The sequence below is a fragment of the Emydura macquarii genome, unplaced genomic scaffold, assembly GCF_026122565.2.
Source record: "Emydura macquarii macquarii isolate MOO-44397 ecotype Brisbane River unplaced genomic scaffold, CSIRO-AGI_Emac_v2 contig_1253, whole genome shotgun sequence".
Classification (NCBI taxonomy): Eukaryota; Metazoa; Chordata; order Testudines; family Chelidae; genus Emydura; species Emydura macquarii.
This window is the reverse complement of record NW_027131390.1, coordinates 94,019,521-94,035,310: the sequence shown is the minus strand read 5'-3', so window position 1 is coordinate 94,035,310 and position 15,790 is coordinate 94,019,521. Positions and strand designations below refer to the sequence as shown.

General features: G+C 38.9%; 1 protein-coding gene across 1 annotated transcript in view; it reads left to right on the top strand.

The window, feature by feature from the left end:
- Positions 1-15,790, top strand: part of THSD7B (thrombospondin type 1 domain containing 7B) — a 461,283-nt gene that overhangs the window by 79,497 nt on the left and 365,996 nt on the right. The gene's annotated exons all lie outside the window — the stretch shown is intronic.

The window sequence follows — 15,790 nt, the reverse complement described above, 5'->3', positions numbered from 1 at the left end:
GAGAGCAGGAGTGTGAAAGGCTTTGCTTCCAGGTTCAGCTCTACATGCAGTTTCAAGATGACCAACGATGGAACTGGTGGTGCCTGCAATGGACGTGTCTTGTTTTCTTTCCTTCCTGATGCCAGAAGAGACTTACTGTGCATGTAGAGCAAGCTGGTGCTAGAGGAGACGATTCTTAGATTGGATGGGCAGATAGACACCACTGAGAAGGCAGCTACAAAAAATAAAAAGCTGTATTAAAAAATGGAGGAAGGGGGAAGTTGATAGTAATGAATATAAATCAGAAGCTAAGCATTGTAGAAAATTGATAAGGGAAGCAGAGACACCAGGAGAAATCTGTGGCCAGCATAATTAAGGACAATAAGGAGTTTTAAAGTATGTTAGGAACAAAAGAGAATCCCGACAATAATATTGGTCCATTACTAGAAGGAAATGGTAGAATTATCAATACTAATGCACAGAAGGCCAAAGTGTTCAACAAATATTTCTGTTCTGTGTTTGGGGGGGAGGTGGAGGAAATAGGTGTAGTCTCATCATAGGGTGATAACACTTTCTATTCCAGTAGTATTTTGGGAGGATGTAAATCAGCACCTACTGATTTTCTGTAAACTGTGTAATGCTGGGGAATTTCCAGAAGACGGGAAGAAAACTAATGAGCCAATATTTAAAAAAAGGGTAAATGGGAGGACCTGGGTAATTATAGGCCTGTCAACCTGACATCAGTCCTGGGCAAGATAATGAAGTGTCTGACATGAGAATTAAAGGAGGGTGTTACATTAATTTATATGTCTCAGTTCCAGGCAACTTTATCTGAATTCCCCCCTCTGTGGTCCAGCAAGGGCACCCACTCTAGGCTTTCAGCTTTCCAGCCGTCACCTTTCTTGGGTGGAGGTGTGTCCGTGTCCGTCCCTCCTGACTAGGGTATTTCCAGGCTGCACAGTTCCTGCCTAGACTGAATTCCCCAGCAAGTCAGACTGCCTAAGCAGGCCTGCTTTGCCTTCTTCTCAGGGGCTATAAATAGCGTAATTGCCCACAGCTAAGTTATCACATAGCTCTTTCTAAACAAGCGTGTGCATTCTTAAGGTAAAAGCATTCCAGAGAAAACCTATTAAGAGCAATAAAATATGTACATGTAAGCTAAAAGGTTGCTAGAGGTCACCCCAGCTCCAAGAAGGTCTCTGGCAGGTGAACAATTCTTCAACCCCCAAACAGGGTTTTTTCTGTGGGTACAAATTCATAACACCTTTTGCTCAGAACATGCACCCCCATGAAAAGGTCAAGTCCTCCCAGTCCTTCCCAGGAAGGACTTACTGTGGACAGAAGGTCCTATCTTTTTTCTTTTTTTCAGAAAGCAGACCCTGAGTCCGTTTAAACTCGGGCTATTTATCCAAAAGTCCTTTCTTTGTCTGCTGGTCTCTGGAGTCCAGTTTGATCAAGTATATGCATAAGTGTCTCCAGGTTGTGGTGGTACTTTGGAGGTGTTACCACGTGATTGAATCTGCCTAATCCCCCCACACTGTTTTTAATTCCTGGAAGGTTGTGGTCCCCCTCCCCAATGGAATTACATACAATCCTTGAACAACAATGATAGATTAACTTAATTAACGTTTAGCAAAACATTAAAGAAGGTAATATAATTAGTGCCAATCAAGTGTGACAAATATGGCAATTTCCTGGACAAATCTTGTTGAATTAAGTTAATCAGCATGGATTTATGGAAAATAGATTCTGTCAAACTAATTTGATATCTCTTTTTGATGAGATTACAGATTTGGTTGATTAAAGGTAATAGTGTTGATGTAACATACCTAGACTTCTGGAAGGCATTGATTTGATAGTGAATGACATTTTGATTGAGGGCTTGTCTTCACTTACCTTGGAGATTCGGCGGCAGTTGACCGGAGTTACACAAGCTATGCAAAAAAATTGCGCAACTCCCGTCGACTTCTCTGCTTTTGTTCTGCGTGCCATCTTCGCTGCACTGTGCCGACGGGAACCGCGTTCCCGTCGACGCAGCACTATGCCACTTGAGGATGTGGTCTTAATACGTCGATTTCTGGATCGACTGAGAGGGTCTTCACTGACCGCTCAGTTGATCCAGAGAAGTCAATCTGACAGCGGCAAATTTGCCGCCCTCAGTGAAGACGACAGACTAAAAAACTATAACAATACATGGCACACATTAAATGGATTAAAAGTTGACTAACTGAGAAGTCTCAGTGTAATTGTAAACTGGAAATCATGATTGAGTAGGTGTGTTTCTATTAGTGTCCTGCAGGAATCTGTTCTTGGCCCTACACTATTTAACATTTTTTATCTATGACTTGGGGAAAAAAAACATAAAATCATCACAGATTAAGTTTTGCAGATGACTCAAAATTAGGGGAGTAGTAAATAATGAAGAGGGGACAGATCACTGATTAAGAACAAACTGGAATGTTTGGTAAATTGGACACAAGCAATTAATATGTGTTTTAATACAGCTAAACATACATGTGTACATCTAGGAAAAATAGCGTAGGCCATACTTATGAGATGGGAAAGTCTATACTGGGAAGTAGTGACTCTGAAAAAGATTTGGGAGTCATGGTGAATAACCAGCTGAGGACGAGCTCCCAGTCTGATGCTATGGCCAAAAGAGCTAATGGGATCCTGGGATGCATAAACAGGGAAATCTGGAGGAGTAAAGAGGTTGTTACCGCCATATTTGGCACTGGTTCTACTGCTGCTGGAATAGTGTGCCCAGTTCAGATGTCCACAATGCAAGGAGGATGTTGATAAATTGGAGAGGGTTCAGGGAAGAGCCACAATAATGATGATTAAAGGATTAGAAGACCTGCTTTATAATGGTAGACCGAGTTCCTTTTAGTCTATTTATTTTAACAGAGAGACAGTTAAGGGGGATGACTTGATTAGTATATAAGAACCTACATAAGGAACAAATATTTAATAGTGGGCTTTTCAGTCTAGCAGAGAAAAGTATAGCATGATCGAATGGCTGAACGTTGATGCTAGACAAATTCAGACTGGAAATAAGGTGTACATTTTTAACAGTGAGAATAGTTAACCATTGGAACAATTTACTAAGATTCTGCATCACTAAGAATTTTTAAATCAAGATTGGCTCTTTTTCTAAATGATATGCTCTAGGAATTCTTTGGGAGAAGTTCTATGGCCTGTGTTATACAAGAGGTCAGACTAGATGATCACGATGGTCCCTTCTGGCCTTGGAATCTATGAAGCGTCACAATTTTATTGGATACAGATGATTGTCATCTTTGACTGCTGCTTCCTGTGAAATATTTCATCCATTTGCTGTTTACAATTGCCTACAGAAGGCCTTATTGACATCTTTCAGCTGATTTATGTCAGAAGTGTCTACTTAGAGTGTATGGAGCTAAAGTTCAAATGTTTTTCCATCTAGTTCACAATTCTACCTAATTCTAAGGAGTCAAAACTTGCCCATATGTAGTTGAAAAATTGATTCCGATCATCTAACCCGTTTGGATAGGAGTCTGAGAAGATGTAAAGACTTGATCAGTGATACTGTTCTCTGTCTGAGGCTTGAGTCTGAAATGTACAAGTGAAGCACAGAGTAGTTTTGCTAAGTCTAAGGTCTGATACAAAAGCTCAAAAATCCATTTTGACAGAGTGCCCTAAAATGGGAAGAGTTCGTTGCTTTTGGGGAAATAGTTTTTACTGCCGTTTTTAGGAATAAGCGAATAGTAGGTGAGGGAATGGAAGAATTCTTCTATGAAGAGAGTTTGAAAAGATAGGAATTGTTTACCTTAGAAAGGAGATGCTTAAGAGGCAACATAATAAAAGTATGGAAAATAATGAATGCTATAAGAAAGATATAACAGAAGCTTGTGTTTGTCCAGTTGCATAAGAACAAAGGACATTTGATTAAATTGAAAGTGGCAAGTTCAAACTGATAAAAAGGAAGTAATTTATCACATGTTAAATTGGACTGTGGAACTCATTGCCACAAGGTGGTGTTGAGGCTAAGAAATTAACAATTAATAAACATTGGGCATTTATGGATAATAAGAATATCCAGAATTGTTCTAGCTAATGCTCACAATCTTTGGAACTGAGATGAAACATCATGCTGCAGGGTTTAAGCCACTCTCTAACAACTAATGATTAGAATGAGACATTCCTTATGGATGGGCAGGATGGTGGAGAATATCCCCATATATGGACAGGGTTTCTTGCATATTCCCTGGAAGCCTCTTGTGCTGGCCACTGCTAGAGGCAGGATATTGGAAGATATGGCCAACAGGTCTACTACAGTATTCCTATGGTCCTTCATCATGTGTTTCTACAAAATCTCAAAAGTGTTAGTTTTGAAAAACAAAACAAAAAAACACTGGTTCCCATATAATGTACAAGTGGTTTTTGAATTAGCTTTGGGTGATGGGCATTACAAACCCCAGTCCAAGGTTAGGCAGGGAAAGGCTAGGAGCCGTACAGGGTCAGGTAAGCTCCATGTGTCAGGCACTGCTGAGCATGCTCCTGAAGAAAGGAGCTGTATAAAGAGAGCTCCAGCAGCCCAGGCAAACGGGGAGAAGAGAAGCCATTTCACTGGAGTAGCACTGCCCTGTCACTGTAGGAGAAGCACTGACTGAAGAGATCTAGCTGTGACTCTTCCTCCTCTCCGTTGGGACATCACCCCAGAGGTAGGGAGAATCTTGAGTGGGGGCAGTGGAAGGTCCCCTTTGTATCTGCTCTGAGACTCTGGAGTTTGCAAAAAGGGGCTATAATTAAACAGCTGCCATGCCCAAAACTGAGGACCTCATAGAAGAACTGGTCGTAGAGGACAACCTTGGTTTGAGTGATCATGAACTAATTCAGTTTAAACTAAAGAGAAGGATAAACAAAAACAGGTCTGCAAGTAGGGTACTTGATTTCAAAAGGGCAAACATTAAAAAAAATTAAGGCAAGTAATTAGGGAAATGCACTGGACTGAAGAATTCAAGGGTCCGAACGTGGAGGAAACTTAGAATTACTTCAAGTCAAAGTTGCAGAAAGTATCTGAAGGGGGCAAGGCTTTCCTTCCAAGCAAAGGGGAAAAAATTCTTAGGAAAGACCAAAGTGGATGAACAAGCATCTCAGACAGGTTATTAGCGACCACCTATAAGGAATGCAAGAACAGATGGATCAGCAAGGAAAGCTCCTTCTTGGAGGCAAGAAATTGAAGGGAAAAAGTGAGAAGTGCCAAAAGCCAAGCAGCATTGGACTTTGCAAAGGAAATTAAAGAACTTTCACTATTGGTTTTTGCTATATTTAAAAAAACAAACAAACAAACAAGGAAAGAAGTGGGACCACTAAGCACTGAGGATAGGGTGGAGATTAAAGATAATCTAGGCATGGACAAAACCTAGATGAATACTTTGCCTCATTTTTTAATAAGGGTAACAAGAAGCTTAGGGCTAGTGGGAACGAGGATATGGTAGTATTACCCACACACTGTAGGGCACATCACTTTTACCCTTCAGTGGGCTTAACGTGTAACCCAGTTAATTTAGGCACCCCCACCCTTTCCCAGTTCCTAGGGCTCCGGGCAAAAGGCATCTACCCTTACCCAGTTCTTAGGGCTCAGGGTGTAATCTTCTGTGGGTTTGTGTGGCCTTTTACCAGGGAAAGAGCTCTTACACAGTAATATCATGAACCTCTCTCTATTAATTAGCAGTTACCAAACAGAAAACACACACTAAGCATACAGTGCTCACCACACCCAATAAGGCAGACAAACTTTTCCTGGTGGACAGTCAGGATTAGGTTGTCTGGGGCTCCAGTTTCTGCACAGTGTGACTGGCAGGGTGTTAAGGTCTGGCAGTCCTGAGTTTGGGCTGTGTCCTGGAGTTAGGTTCCAAAAAACATCCTTTTGGACCCCATTTTATATAATTAAACTTGAGTCCTGCTTATATCTATCTTTACCAATCGTTTTAAACTGAAGTACTACAAGACAGTGTCTTTCACCAATCCTAGCCCATAATGAAATGCTTCTCTAACCTGTCTTATCCCACCACATCACTTGATTTAAATCTTTCAAAATTAGTTATGCGACAGAAACAATTAAAGAATCAGACAGAGACCATACAGATAAACAATAGACAAGTAAGGATCATAAACACAAAATGAAGATAGATTCCACAGTCACAACTGTTGAAAAGAGATATCTTGCCAGACAGAATGCTATCAAACAAAGTTTTCTTTAATCACCTTGAGATCTATTGCTTTAGCTGGTGATGGTGGGTACTATGAGGACAGGAGTGCTTTCTTAACAGCCTGATATTACATTGTTTTGATGTAATTTTAAATGGAATGTGAAGATGTGACTCTCTGCTTCTTAGCTCCTGGCTGCTGCTCCCCTAATGTGGCTGCTGCTGTTTAGCTAAAGAAAAAGGCCTCAGACCTTACAGAAGTAGAAATGACCACATCTGAGGTGGAAGTCAAATTCAAACAACTTAATGGGACCAAATCGGTGGGACCCATATAATCTCCATTCAAGAAAATTAAAGAAACAGGTCTATGAAATTGCAAGACCAACAGCAAGGGTTTTTAATGAATCCAAAAACTTGGGGGTCATACGTTGTGACTGGAAAATTGCTAATACAGTACCTATTTTTAAAAAAAAAAGTGATCTGGGAAACTACTGGCCTGTTAGTTTGACCTCAATTATATGTAAGGTCTTGGAACAAATTTTGAAAGAGAGAGAATTTAAGAATATGGAGGTAAATGGTAACTGGGATAAAATACAATATGGTTTTACAAAAGGTAGATCGTGCCAGACCAACCTGATCTTTCTTTGAGGTGAGTACCGATTCTCTAGACAAAGAAAATGCACAAGAGCTAATCTACCTGGATTTCAGTAGAGCATTTGATACAGTTGCACATGGGAAATAATTAGTTAAACTGGAGAAGATAGGGATTAATACCAGATTTGAAAGAGTGGGTAAGGCACTGCTTAAGAGGGTTGCTGCAGTGGATCATTCAGAAAGGTGAGTTGTCAGGCTGAAGGGAGGTTATTAGAGGAGTTCCTCAAGGATCAGTCTTGGAACCAATCTTATTTAACATTTTTAATAATGACCTTGGCACAAAAAGTGGGAATGTGCTAATAAAAGATGAAACGAAGATGGGAGGTACAGAAGAGGATCAGAATATCATATAAAAAGGTTTGGATAACCTTGAAAACCTTGATAACCTTGAAAACTGGAGTAATAGAAATGGGATGAAATTTAATAATGCAAAGCGCAAAGTCATATACTTTGGGACTAACGAGAAGAATTTTTACTATAAACTGGGGACGCATCAGTGGAAAGGGACAGAGGAGGAGAAAGAGTTGGATAAACTGGTTGATTTCAGGATGACTGGGTCATCAGTGTGATGCAGCCATAAAATCTGAGGATGCATCAAGTGAGGTATTTCTAGTAGAGACAGAGAAGCGTTACTACCATTATACAAGACACTAGTGAGACCTCATGAAATATTGTGTTCAGTTTTGGTTTCCCAAACTGGAACAGATGCAGAGAAGGGCTACAAAGAAGATCAGAGAAATGGAGAAACTACTTTACGAGAGGAGACTCAAGGAGATTGGCTTGTTTGAATTAACTGAAGGAAAGCTGAGTGGGAGATATGATTGTTTTCTATAAATACATCGGACAGATAAACAAAAAAGGAGGAGTTATGTAAGTTAACAGTGAATGTTGGCATAAGAACAAATGGATATAAATTGGCCATCAACAAGTTTAGGCTTGAAATTAGATGAAGGTTTCTAACCATTGGAGGAGTCAAGTTCTGGAACAGCCTTCCAAGTGGAGCAGTAGGGGCAAAAATCCTAACTGATTTCAAGACTGAACTTGATAAGTTTATGGAAGAGATGGTATGATGAGATTTCTTACAATGGCATGTGGCCCATCTGTTATTACTATTAGCAAACATCTCCAGTGGCCAGACATGGGTCACTAGATGGGGAGGGCTCTGAGTTACTACAGTGAATTCTCTCCCAGGTGTCTGGCTGGCAGATGTTGCTGACATGCTCAGGGGTCTAACTGATTGATTGAATGGTTGGGAAGGAATTTTCCCGCAGATCAGGAATTTTTCCCCTGGTAGAGACCCTGGGGATATTTCACCTTCTGCAGTGAACTAGTGAACATGGGCTCTCTGTAACTTGAACTCTTTATATCATGATTTGAGGATTTCAGTAACTCAGCCAGAGGTTATGGAGGAGTGAGTGGCTGAGGTCCTATAGCCTGCAATGTGCAGGACGACAGATTGTGATCACGATAGTCCCTTCTGGCCTTCAAGTCTATAAATCTATGAAGCATTGGATATGGTATGAAGTGCCCTGGGGAAGGTGAGTAAGACGTGGGATGAGCATAGGCCATCCCACGCTGTCACACTTACAAGTAACTGGGCTGGAACCTGGTTGGAGTAGAAGGCCTCAGGTCCCTCTACCTGCCCCAGATTCCCCTATGCCTAGTCAGGGGATGTTCAGGACTAGGAGGTTACCAATAAGGAAGCTGACCCAGCTGAATCCCTTTTTAGGTGGTCCGGGACACACTGAACCAAAAGAGAGACAGTTGTCAGGGCCTGCCACTCCAAAGCCTGCTGACCGAACAGACAACCCCACTGTACTGTGGAAGGTGAAATATATAAGAAAACATGAAGTCCTTTAAGTTTATTTAATTTCTGTCCAGTTCTTAAATGCATTGTACTGTAAGTCTTTAGAGATGTACATAAAACATTCATAAAACGTCAACTTCACTTGATTCCAATTGACAGCGGATTATTAAATCCTTGAGGACCTTAGAAAATATGATATAAAACTAGCAAAAGGATGGTTCAGCAGTTTTCATGAATATACACTTCTGTCATGAAACTCCAGTGAAAACAATAGAACTGTTCTTGTCAAGGTGCTTGTGCCCCAGTCACTGATAATAAATATATCCTTTTCCAAGCAGAAGTAATTTTTTTTAAGAGTCAAATATTTGAGATCCTGGGTTTAGGTTTGATACAGTCAATCCTTAGCTATAGTTTTGCGGTAACAATACTGTAAGATTATATATTGTGATGCTCTGTGGTATTTATGATTGATCAAGAGGCACTTAAGTTATAAGCCCCTATTTTCAGGTTTTTAAACTTCTGTGGAAAAAAACCCCTGCTCCATAGGCTGAAATGTCTTTTAGAAGTAGTCCAGCTGGTGTTAAGTTAAAGAAAACAAAACAATCAGAGCATGGAAATATACCTTAGTGTTTTCACTGATTAAATTTTCAGATGCTATTTTTGTGTTGAGAGCCTTTCAAAAAGATATGGTTTTAAAGCATTGGATGTTAAAATAAAATGCAATAAGGTTGAAAAAGAAATAGGAAAAAGGGAATTAGAATAAACACACTGAAATTCTACCCTCATGGGAGAACATATGGCTTTCCTTTGTGTGCATCTCTAATAGGTATAGTTAACTTTACACACACTTATTTACAGGTACAATTAATCACATTTATTTTTTTCCCTTATATTCTAATTTAAGGACTTCAAAGAAATATTTGGCAAGAGTAGGGAAGGGAGAGAACCTATCTTCATGCAATGTTGCTGAAATTGCAAATGCATAAAAATGAGAAAATTGTAAGACATGGGGCTAGATTCTCTGCTGGAATAACTTCTCTAGAGTTGCATCATTGGTCTGTGCTTCCCAGAGTGTTGTCATGACCCCATTATACATGTGTAGCATGGCCTAGGTTAGGTATCTATGGTCTCATAACTTTGAATTTCTTTACTGTTGTAAATCCTAAATTTCACCTACAAGGTTACTTTAGCTTACTTTGACATTGAATGTTCATTACTTAGTGGAGTCTGGTTGCATGGAAACCCATTTACAACTCTCAGACCTTATGTACACACTTGAATTATATTTGCATTTAATTTTTGGGTACATGCATGTCGACCATAGTCTACTATAAATAACGCAACATTCTTATATTGAGATTTTAATAATTTGGATTTAATGGTCATACTTCATAATTTAAGTAAAACATTTTGATCATTTTGGCCATTTTCTTTTTTTAATAAAATTACCTTTTTAGTATAAAATTGTTTTCTACAGAGCATTTTTGTGCCATATAAAAGTCATGGACACACACATGAGCTCCTTTAATAGGATGTCAAAAGCCTGCATGAAGTAAAACTAAAGTGGATAAAACCAGGGTTTCCTTGCCTAGATTCTAGGTTGAGTGTCTTATGAAAGAGTCCACATCATAAAACTGGACTTCATGGGCCAGACTGACCTCTGGGGTCAGCGGGTGCAGCACCATTCAAATTAATACAATTGCAACTAAATTTGCCCCAATGTTTTTAAAATCTAGGAACCTGGAAGTGTGACTTTCATAGGGATTATATACTACTCTTCTCTTAGCTAGTGAAAGGACTTCCACACTTAAATTTAATACTCGTTTCTGGCTTTTCTGATTCAGAATGAATTTTTTAAAGCTGTGGGTTTCTAGAGAGGATATATTAATACAGAATCACACTGTGTATATCTGTTGGTTTCAGGATGCTGCTTGTCACCATACTTACAGTGTGACCACAAGCCTACACATAAAAGCAATAATTATACCAATTAAATTACTCTGCAAACTTAAATGTCTGAATAATTCTCTAAAGCTTATCAATTGCTAACAAAGCACTGTTAGCGATACAATCTGAAGAAATTCTAATTGCCTTTAAATGCTTGTAAATTAATAGTGTTCACTGTTATAGCCAATCAGTGATTTGCATATTTTATCATGTTAACTTTCTTCATCTCTCGAACATGCCTAAAGTATATGGAATTTCTTTAATGCAAATATGGCTGTTGTTTTAATAGTGACAACTGAAACATTTTATTACATTGAAATATTCATTCCCTTATGAATCTACAGTGCAGATTTTAGCTGGTTTGGAGATTGTGGTATGATGATCTTGGTTTAAAAATATTAAAAATAGGGAAATGTTTTTAGAGATTTACAAGCAATGGCAATAGCCAATTATGGGTTTAAAATGGCTGAAGAAATTCATGGATCAATATTAGTTTACAATACCCCTCCTATATTCCCTTGGGATTACTGAGTATTGCTGGACCTTCAGGATACATTCTTGTGGCCATCAGTAAATGTCACTAGTAGGGCCTTTGGCTCCCCATGTGATCTACCTATTTTGTAGCATGGAATCTTGGCCTATTACTGCCAAGGGTGTTTGTGGTAATCAGGGAAGCACCCTTCTCAGGCGACTAACTCATTTGAAGAATTCCTGTGTCTTTTTGGTGGTAAAGGATTGTTAGTAACTTTTTCAATATAGAACCCAGAGTGATTTTAAGAATTCTAGAGAATTAGGAATTTAGAGAACTAGAGGAGTTCTCTGTCTGGTTAAATATTCAGTGTGCTTGGGGATGATTTTCTCTACAGTCTAAAAGGAAAGAGAGCTACCAAAAATAAAGGAAGGGCTTGGTGTCAGATTTAATCCAGAATTCAAAATCCTTTATACAAAACAGATTACATCCACTAGTCCTAGTCCCCTCTTGTAAAGACAATCGCATTGGCCTACAGACAATTTGCTCAGTTCCTATTATTTCTCTACACGGGGTGAAGTCCTAACTACCGAAGCCAATGGGAATTTTGCCATTGATTTCCATAAGCCAGGATTTCACCCAGGGAGTCTTACTTTTGTCCTGATCCTCCAGCAATATCTGGCAACTGAAGTTAATGCACTGACATTAAGAGGGCAGCTGAAAGAGACTAATATAGTTGGAGACTTCTTCAACAATTTAAGTGGAGGACTATCACCACTGAGCCAAAACTCTTGGATGGGGAGCCCACTTCCGTGCCAAAATAAAAATAGAAGTATTGACCAAGGAAGAAAACAAAGTGTATTAACATTCTGTGAGAGAGAGTGATCTGACAAAAACTTGAGGGATGTGCAAGGTAATGTAATTCTAATAAACTCAGACTTTAGACAGTTAAACCCATTGCCTTCCTCACCAGGAAACAATGGAGACTCGGATCAAGAGAGAGACACTTTCTTTTCTGAATGGAGGAACTTTAAGAGTGAGCCATCATACTGGAAGAATAACTTGCTTGTAGGTAATCTCAGAAGACAAATTTAATCCTGAAGAATATACTGTTCATTTGCAAGTGTTTGTAGGTTGCAGGAAACTAGGGTTTGTGAGGCATAAATTTGACCACCAAAAGCATCCAAAATTATTCCTTTATTTTACCAACATCTGAGAGGAACACACAAAATAAAGTTAGCAGTTTTTTTTAATCATTAGCCCTTCAGGAATAAACTATAATGGAAAAGTTATGAAATCCACTTTGGAGGTAATGCTCTTCTAATGAAAGAGGAACCTTTGAACTATTAATTAATGTGGGAGACGCAGATATGGGTAAGACCAAAAAGAACATTTTGTTTTATTTTCAGATGATTCTGTCTCGGAATTTCCCAGTGTCAAGATCAGGTGCTAGTTTGAAAGTTCTTTTCACTATTTGTTAAGAGGTTTTCTCACCTACATACACCAAATATTGAAAGGGCTTTGAATCTTCATCTTCAAAAGACTGTGAATCTCAAACCCACTGGGAAGGCAGAGGGAGAGTGCACAAAGTCACCATATAAGGCACTTAGTAGACTCGGGGTGGATTTAAGGCTCCAACAGAGAAATAAATAAGGTGCCCAATGGTAGTGAGTGATGTGGAATTTTGGAGGGAGGAGAGGGAGGCAAACAAAATAATTTCTGACCTCCGAGATCAGGTGTGCAGGGTTTCTTGCTCTTTTTCTTCCATTTTTTTCTCTTTCATCTTCATATCACTTTTATCATTTTCTCTTATTTCTTGCCTCTTCCTGTCCCCCACCTCCTCCAGATGGCTGACTGTTACTTTCTCCATCTCTTTCTCACATTGTTCACATCCCATTTCTTTTTCTCATCTTCCTAATTTTCTCTTCCTTCTTCTCTTTCCCTTCTTCCCATTTATCATAGTCCCCTATGTTCAAGGAGATTTCAAGGTAACATAATAGATGTTTTCACAATTACAGGATTGTATCTTCTCTCATGCTGCTAATTGGTCTGCATCGCTGTGGCTCTTGGCCCTTTCTTGCACCCTTTCTCTATTTCACTATTCCACTCCACCTCCCTGCACTGCTAACCTTTGCTACTCCAACCAACCCTCCTATCACCCTCACCCTTATCAATTCAGTTCTTGTAACACTCTCCTAATGCCACAAATATACTATTTTACTAACAAACCTTTTTTTTAAAATTACTCTTGGAATAATCAAGGAACTTCCATTACATTTGTAGCCCTTGGGCTCCATGCCTCATACCTATCTTCAGATCATATATCTGTTACTATTTCTTGTTGCTTCTTGTATCACCTCAAATTGGAACTTCTTTGTGGCAGGAACCAGATCATGTTACCATACATCTGAAGTGTCTAGTGTGGTTTTGAGTATTGTGGAAAAAAAGGTAAAAGCTTGTATTTTTTTTATAATGTTGGCAAGACATTCCGAAAATGAGTGTATGTGCTGTACCTCTCTCGCTGTAGAGAAGAGTACCAAAGGATCTGCAGAGTGGCAAATCCTCTGGGGTACTGCTGCTCTCTACTAGCCCTGCCTCCATTTGCCCTCTGAGCGCTCACCACAGCCCAGCTGGGTTCCATGCCACATAGGAAACATAGACACCCTTCATGTCTCCCCCTCATGCAGCAGAACTGTACTGGGTATCCTGCCAAAGAATCCTCTGTGGTCAAGGAGGTGGCATTGTTGACACATGAAACAAACAAAAAAAACCAAAACTTGTTAATACTCTACTTTCTTCAAAGAGGTTACCAAACAATCAATCATGCAAGCATGGGGTAATATGCACAACAAAAAAAGATTAGCTAAGGAAGAAGTCGCGGGGGGAGTAAATATATTGTAAAAGATTTTCTCCTTATATTCCTGAAGATAATGTACAAAATAAGTACAGCAGAACCTAGGAAATCTAATTCCTAGTCCACTGCTCTAGCTGCTAGAGCAAAGACCATATATGCTGGACTGCAGAAAGAAAACTTTATTGCATATATCTGTTAATTTTGGTATTACTGCACTTGTGAAATTATTTCTGTAGTTCTTTTACCCAAAGTCTAAATACTTTTCAGATGTTTCCCTACCCAACTTTAAGTGCACAATAGATGGTGTTTAAAAGATTAGTGTAAGAATCTCCTATGTAATCTAGTTTAAATGTCCCACTTCCGTCCCGTACAATAATAGGTTTTGAAAATAGGGCTGCTTTTCTGTTGTTAGTTCAGGGAAAAGTATGAGTTAGCCATCCTTTTCTTTTCTTTTCTTTTCTTTTCTTTTCTTTTCTTTTCTTTTCTTTATAGTTACTATGGGAACAGAACTGTGGGTCACACAGGAAAATCTGCAAATGTGGTTTCTTTTAAATAGTACTCTCTTTTTATAGGTAGCTTATTATTGGAATTGTAGTACTTTTCATTCAACTTTGTTAGATTTCATTGTTGTCTATGTTTCACTCACAAAAGAAGCACAATGAGTGGTAAGAAAAACAGATGGGGATGTTTTTATACGTTTTCCTTGGGGTTAATATTTTTTTAATTGAATGCAGCTGTTAAAAAGATTTCTGTTGCTAGGTAAGAGTACAACATTAGAAATGGATGGTCACACTTCAGTGGAGTGCTAGGCTTAATTACTCTGCTGCACTTCAGAACTACATAATATTTTTGTAATAATTATATCTCAAGTTAGTTTCAGCATGGGTTTCATGCAACAATTTAACTAGTTCAATATGTTGGGGGTAATGGCGTATTCATCCAACTGGTATCTGTGTGAGGAGACACTCTTTCTAATTGCAAAACCTTAAAATAACACAAGAATATATTTTGTACTCGCGTTACATGGCTCAGGGTGGATTCTAGGGGCCAGTAGTTGTTAAATAGACCTCTTCACTGATTTCAGAATTCCTGTAAATTTCTAGTACGTTTGCAGTCCAATCTCTCTTCTTTTGAAATCAATGAAAGTGTTGCTATTGGCTTCACTTAGAGCAGCATTAGACTGAAAATAGGAATGAAAAAGTGGGAATATGTAAAGCATATTGTATGACAGCCTAACATTTTGGTTGTGCTGGTTGTTATTGTGTATTTTAAATTACTGCAGTAGGTGGTAGATATGACAAAGTTTCTTCTTAATGTTTTAGGGCCAAATAGGTTTTTTTTAGTTTGCATAGAGAATTCTGATGGAGATAAATGGGAATGTTGCACCCTTATCTAGAGGCAGTATAGGGTCCTTAATGTCCATGACATGGTATGTCAGTTCTTTGTGACGTAGATTTTTATTTTATTTTTTTTGCTATTCCTTCATTGAGAGACCCTGTGAAGTTTATATTGAAATGCATCAAGGAAGTGTCTACTTTAGTATTCCAGTGATTTAGAATTATGGTATTAAATTTAGAAAACCATGATAAAAACCTAATTACTGTAGTTCTAAATATATTGGTTCTATATGCTGGGGGGATAAGTAGTAGACAGTTGCTGATGCACAGCCTCCTTTTGTGTGGTGTCCTGGAAGGCTAGCCATGAAAAATCACTTTTCAAATTAGAACTTAATAAAAACTTTCCTGCTCAGAACACTAAGCCCTACTCCCTATGCGATTAGTGGTTTCATTTCTTTCTCAGCAGTTGGGTAATGATTATGGCTCCAGATGCTGCGCGAGTGATAAAGAGATTGATTAATTTCACTTGAAAGGGCATATGTTCAAAGAGAA